Consider the following 7,070-nt stretch of genomic DNA (forward strand, 5'->3'; position numbering starts at 1 on the left):
GGCAATGCTTTCCAAAGGTTATTAGTTGTATTTCTGCTGTCTTTAATTGAACAATGGCACATCAAAAGCCAACGTGGGTGTGACTATAGCATGAGCAAAGTTTGTCTGCTCTGTAATCACTGCAGAATACACAAAATGACAGCTGAGTGACAAAAGAGGAATGCATTGACTCAAGAGTGGAGTTTGCATGCTTGGAAACTCACTCTTCTTTCTAGAATGGAGTTTTACATTGTTAGTTACCAATTCCATTGTAAGAATTTTGGCACCAGGTTAAGCATAAAAAAAATACATGCCTGATGCTTCAAGTTGTAAATAAGTAGAACCATTGATTGAGACTGAGACAGGATTTGTTTCAACGAATTTTCTGAAACCCCCATGGATGATAAAGGCATGTCAGGGGTTGCTATAAATGTTAACTTGAGTCGTTAGAATGAGTACTTTTATTGCAAAAAGAGAAATCTAGAAAGTCTTTGCAAGGTTAGTGTTGCATATTTGTGTAAATGTCCTAAACAAAAAGCGTAGAATCTTCAATATATCTTCTCTACTTTATATTATAACTTTAATTTTTTTGAGATGTAAAAAATTCTGAAACTTTTAAATCACTTACTTTCAATGTAGAATCTCACTGTACATTTTTAGGACTTAATAGTGTTGGTGATTTGATTTTCCTGTAAAATGAAAGTTTTCGTATTTGGTCCTGTAACCGCATGTCCTGTAACATGAACAGCTGTTTACTGAAAGGAAAGTACAATCAATCCAGTCCAATAGAGAGAAAGCCAATCAATCCAGTCAACCCATAACGTCAACTAGCTTAGATCTCATAAACACACACGCACACACTCAGGAAACCCAGGGAGCCAGAATCCTGGGGATGTAATGCAAAAGGGAGGAGCACACGGGAAATGAATAGACAAATATTTGCAGATGCCTGCAGATGGTGTAAAACAATGGTGTATATCAATATAGCTCTGTTGCATAATAAATATGCATAGTGGAGTTAGAAATATACATAGCTACACAGTGCCTATCTATGTTTATATGTACTTAATTACAAATATTGCAGATATTTTATATCTGGATAGCCACCTGGACGTTCACAGAAGCAGCTGTTTAGAAGAACAAGGGAGAGGTAGCTGAGAATTCAGTGGCTGAATTTGGGGGTCGAAGCCGTTTCCTTAAACGTTCTTGCTCCACTCTTCCTGCCGCTGGCCTCATTCTCAGTTCCCGCCAGGAACAGGCTAAGACTTTCCTCTGCACTCTTGGTCTTCTTCAACACCGCAGAGAACCACATATAGACACACACAAACCACCAACCAAATCTGTCACACTCTCCTTCGAAATCACTTGAGAATAAGAGGAAAAGTAGATGCGCGAGACATTCTGAGCGGGCCGTTTTGGGACAAATGACATGTGATGTTGTCTTCTGAAGTCAAAGTAAACCTTGTCCAGATTCAAAACGAAGCATTCGACAATTAATTTTGTGCATACTGTCAACACCTAATGCTTCCAGAAAGCTTCCCCTCCCTCCCTTCCTCAGCACAGCACAGCACGCACTGAGTTCCAGACCACACCCAACCAGAGTTCTGGGCTGTTCAGGATTTTGGAGAGGAGGAGCACGGACGTTTTTCCTCATTTCACTACTACTACGTTTACCCTGCAGTCACGTTCACGCTTGCATCACTTTATCTCCACATCTGGCTGCCCTCTGCAAACTATACAATATTTGACCCTTTTGGCTTCTCTACAGCGGTGAGTGTGAATCATAAGTAACTTTTTCTACATGCATGCAGACAGTTTTTAAGTGAGTCATAAAACTCTTTGAGAGGATCACAGCATCTTTAATGTCTAGAAAAGACTGGCTGGAGTAAGTAGGCAGTTGAATTATTGCTGTCTAACAGGCGTTTCTAATGTGTTTGAGCATTTATTGCCTGTAAATATAAACTGAAGAGAAGAGAGTTTGTGAGGAAAGGGGCGTTGGCAGTGAAGTTTCACTGATGAATCACCAGCTTATACTTATTACTAGACTTAACTTAATATTCTTAGACGTTTTGTTTACTTGTAATGTTTTTCATTCTACTTTAAAGCAAGTGGGAGAATCTAGTTTGACTTCAGTTTATCACAATAGAAAAAGAAATGTTTTGAAAACAACACAATAGACCTGTACTTAAATCTCTTCAGTATTTGTTCTTATGTTTGGCACTTTTGCATTTTAAAATAATTTAGAATGAAGTACCACCAACTTTGTCTCCCATATCGCCCCCTAGTGAAAGCATTTCATCTGTCAATATAGGATGTAGTGTTTTTCAGATGTTTTCATAAGACACTTTAACCTTATTTGATTAAATATTTGAAATATATATATATATATATATTCATAAATGTAATTTTTTTATATGATTTATAATTGTATATGAGAGGAAAAAGAGTATGTTATATAAAAATATATCCTGTGTAAATGTAATATATTTAACATAATATAATTTTTAAAAACTTTTTAAAAAACAGTTTATGAATTCCTAACTTTCCTAACAGTTGTTGAAAAGTAAATATTATGAATACATATTTAATGTTTTTTAAAATGTTCTTTTTGAATAAATAATCATGTTCAATGTTGTAGATGAAAAATGTATGTAGGCGTTACAAAAAAGATGCATATTAGATATAGTGGATGTGATGGTTTGTGCAAGGCCAAGCGTTGTTCCTAACGTGGTGCTACAACTTGTTTTGCATATGTGGCTTTTTTATCTCACTCAATTGAGTGTGTGTGAGACAGTCACAGTGCTTTCTCAGTGGCACATTCCAAAGTGTTGCTCGTGGGACAGTTTTGGGGGTGGGGAGTGTGAAGTGTGTTCATGAGGTGCAGCCGTTTTCACTGGACTGGATTTCCGGACGCCCGTCTTGCTCTGCTATTACAACACAAACACAGCCGCAGTGAGTGCCATAACTCAAACCGACCTATCAAAAGCCAAACCGCTCTAGGAAAGGATATAGGCACGAACCTTTAAAACAGTATGATGTATAGTCCGGCCACTGCGAAAACTCATATCCACTGTTATTTAAAACATATTTATCAGCCTACTCACAGTTTGTGTAGTAGTCCAAGCTATCCATACATCACCCACGCTACAACTCTGTTGTGGTGGCCGTTTCGCACCAACTCCCCTGTGGACTTGGATGATTTGGTCAACGTGATGGCTTCTTTACTATTCATTTTCCATGCTGCAAAAATGCGAGGTTTTTCCAGTTGCGTATTGACCAAGTTGTTTCCAACCTCAGTTTCTCTCTCTCTTTTGTTTTGGGTCGCTGATTGATCTAGCAGAACTGATGCCACTCAGAAATGTGCTGCTTGCAGGGCTTTCCAGGGAATAGGTGGCGGGTTTTGTTTGCGGATGGGTTGTTTCATTAGAATCTATGCTGTCATGTTTGGATCAGGAAATGCCTCTCCCTTTGGCTGAGCCAAAGCTCTGGACACTTTTTTTAACCCTCACATCAAGCTCGAGAGTGACCAATCTACAGGAGGGGGTGTGTCCCCTTCAATGTTTGTAAGAGACTGAAATCCCAAATCATGTATCTCTCTCTCTCTCTCTCTCTCTCTCTCTCTCTCTTATGAAATGCCAGTAAATTAAGTAGAAGGTTGAATCAGTAACTAAACTAAATGAGCAAAATAAAACTATTGGACTGTTTCCATACATATTTTTCTGATTTGATTCAGTTTGGATCCCATTTGATTTGATTCTGAATCATTTGGGTATATTTTAGTTATCATTTCTATTTTGCTTGCTTGTATATGAAAGACATTGTTGCTCTACTAATGCTGTAAATTATATAAAAAAATGTTTCAGACGTTTGTAAACTGATTATTTGAAAGAACAAATTCGTGAGTCATTCTTTTTGGGAATTATGGTACATTGGTCACTCTTTTTTTATATTTACTGAAAAGAACTGTCTCATAGGAGTCATTTATTGATGAATCATGCAAAATTGGTCACTTTGTATGGTTTTGATTCACTTATAAGTACCGTCTCATAAGAGTTATTTGTTGATTCATAATCAGACTAGATTGGTCAAACTGAATGTTTGTTTTTCTGTGCATAAATAGTCTTTTTATTGCATCACATTCAATAGAGACTACAAACTCATTTGTAATGTGGGTAAGATGCGTTGTACACAGTTCACATGCAAACACGCATACCTTTAAAGAACATGAATCTGAAAATGTGGTGCTACTCCTCTTTATCTCGTCAGTTCATGTTCAAAAGAAACTTACACCAATGGATTCTGAACTTTAGTTGCAGGGGGACGGTAAGGGACAGGGAGCTGTTTCCAAACTCTATTACTGACAAAGAATTTCAGATACTTTAATCTTGCCATGAACTACTAATGTGAGCATTCAGAAGATTATTGGAGTGTTCTCAGCAACATAATGCTGTGCAATAAGAGAGAAAAATGAAGCAGTCCACTAAAGATGTTTCCATTGACATGAGGCTTGGTAATCTTTATTTGTTTTCACCAATTACAGAAAGAATAACACTGAAACTCATTCATCTCCACTGATAGGTGGAATCCAGGGTCACTGTTGTGTCACAGACACAGTGGTTTGGAAAATGTGTGAATCGTAAAACCAGTGTGAATCTTTGAGTCTGGGACGCTATGATGTCTTTGCATGTTTTTCGGATTGAGACAATGAATTGCACATGTTGCTGTGGATTTTGGTAACCAAGTGTGCACAGGGGTGACATTGCTGAAGTCCCATTAGCTGATGAAAAACACTCTTACTTAAGCTACCAGTCTTACCAGAAACCCACACCAGCTTCAAACACAACAATAGCACCATGTTTAGCAATAAACAGTCACATTCCATACTAACATAAGAGAGGAAGAAAACGACAGGGTCTCCTTGACAGACATGCACTTAGAGGCAAGAGGGGGATGTGCTCATGTGAATGTGTGTCTGTATTGTCATGCCTTAAGGTGGTGTTTTAATGGTCAATTTTCAAACATAAACTGCATTTTATAGTCATTTGGAGAATCAGCGGGAGGTTGCTTGACTAAAGCGATACTTTTCATGTTAATGTTGATCCCAAATTGGGTAGAAAATTGTCTTTAGACAAAAGGCTCAACACACAACAAATACAAATAATCATCACAAACACTTTACATTACGTACATTACTTCACAACTATAATAATACATTTTAAAAAATCATATTTAAAAATGCTAATCACAGTTGGGATAAAGGTCTTCTTATACTTGATCCTTTTCACTAAAGGCACTTTATACCATCTGCCAGAGGGAAGTAACTGGAAAGGACTATACATGGGATGAGAAGAGTCTCCCACAATAGCGGAGACTTTCCTTTTTTGAAAGAAATTAAACCTTTCATTTGGCAACAGTGCAAATTGATCAAAAGTGACACTAAAGACATTTTTAATGTTTTTACATATTACTGTTTTTTACTGCATTTTTAATCAGATAAATGCAGTTTCTTTCAGGAAAATAAAGAAGAAGACAGAAAACAGACCCACAACCCCAGAGTTTTGACCGGTACTGTTTCTGACCTTAGTCAGTCTGATTTTACTGTTTGAGAGCCTCAAAATTCTTCTCTTGTCTGTGGCTTTAGCACACTTAAGATTTAAAACTTGCTGCTAAGTGCACTGGACCCAACAAGAAACTCCTTGGGAGTAACAGTAGTTCTCTCTTCATCCCTGCTGAAAGATCAAAGGAGCTACATTTTTACATATTACTGTTTTTTACTGCATTTTTAATCAGATAAATGCAGTTTCTTTCAGGAAAATAAAGAAGAAGACAGAAAACAGACCCACAACCCCAGAGTTTTGACCGGTACTGTTTATGACCTTAGTCAGTCTGATTTTACTGTTTGAGAGCCTCAAAATTCTTCTCTTGTCTGTGGCTTTAGCACACTTAAGATTTAAAACTTGCTGCTAAGTGCACTGGACCCAACAAGAAACTCCTTGGGAGTAACAGTAGTTCTCTCTTCATCCCTGCTGAAAGATCAAAGGAGCTACTGAGAATCCGGACTGTGTGTGAATGCATTAAACACAACCGTCCTGATTCTCAGCGAGAGGGTTTGTCTGGATGTGGCTGCGGGGGTTCAGAAGCGTGTCTTTTGACAGATCCATGTGGGAGTTATTACTCATGCTGGCGGCATGTCATCAGTGGAATGCGATTTGAAAACAGTGCTTGTGGCACCTGAGCACGGTTGCTCTGCGGTAGAGTCATAGCAATGAGATGAAAGCCTATCAGAACCCACTGCACACTTTCAACCCAGCAGGCCACACCGAGAGCCAAGCGGGACCCTACTGTGTGTGAATGAGGCTTCTCCTGATATCAGTTGCAGCAGGAACACATGTGCCTTGCCAAAATACACTCCTTTTACAAAATGAGGAGTCCCTTGTGCCAAAACTGCCCAGTATGGTGTTGATATATCTGTGGAGAACCTCAGGGTTGTGTAATAGAGACCTTAAGGCTTCGTACAAGTAGCGCTCACACTGTACACGTCATTCTTGCTGGGAGTTTGTTTGCTTTTTGCTTTCCTTTTTTGTGTCCAAGAGTACTTTACTGGGTGGGGCTTATAGATGATACCCAAAAGCAAGCTTTGTTTGTCCTGTACATTAAACTTCATTTCAGGCAGTTTGCCAAAGGCAGCAATTCTGACTTTTGTGTTTTCTCCAAAAATAAGCCTTGTGTGTTCCCATTCTAGTTCACAAGCACCAGTGGTACTGCAAGGGCTGAACAGTGAGGAAAATATAAACCGAGACGTCAGTAACAGATCTGATTGTCAGCGTGTGTTCAGAGTTGTATAATTTCATTTCCTGGGACACTGTAAATGTATGGTGCAGTTGTTAATTTGAAGAGCTATTTCTATTTGACAACACGGGTTCTCTGTGCGTTAAATGCCACATTTGCGCCATTACGGATTTCAGCAAATTAACAGGCACCTCCCAGCAGCTCTTGGAAATGCAGTGATCCAAACAGATTGCTACAATCTCAGATGAAAAATACATGAAAAAAAGGAGTAACTTTATTATTATTAACTTTAACTTTAAAAG

General features: G+C 38.4%; 1 protein-coding gene across 3 annotated transcripts in view; it reads left to right on the forward strand.

Annotated features, from left to right (window-relative positions):
- The first annotated feature begins 1,592 nt into the window (after window positions 1-1,592).
- The window catches only part of LOC107590579 (epithelial membrane protein 2-like), an 18,162-nt gene continuing 12,684 nt past the window's right edge, over window positions 1,593-7,070 (forward strand). For 2 of the 3 annotated variants that reach the window (XM_016279421.1, XM_016279422.1), the window contains exon 1: window positions 1,594-1,749. The gene's annotated coding sequence lies outside the window, so the exon portion shown is untranslated. Of the gene's footprint in view, window positions 1,750-7,070 lie in introns of all 3 variants that reach the window. The other variant, XM_016279423.1, reaches the window with a different exon arrangement.

This window comes from Sinocyclocheilus grahami, unplaced genomic scaffold (assembly GCF_001515645.1).
Source record: "Sinocyclocheilus grahami isolate Dianchi unplaced genomic scaffold, SAMN03320097.WGS_v1.1 scaffold130.1, whole genome shotgun sequence".
Classification (NCBI taxonomy): domain Eukaryota; kingdom Metazoa; phylum Chordata; class Actinopteri; order Cypriniformes; family Cyprinidae; genus Sinocyclocheilus; species Sinocyclocheilus grahami.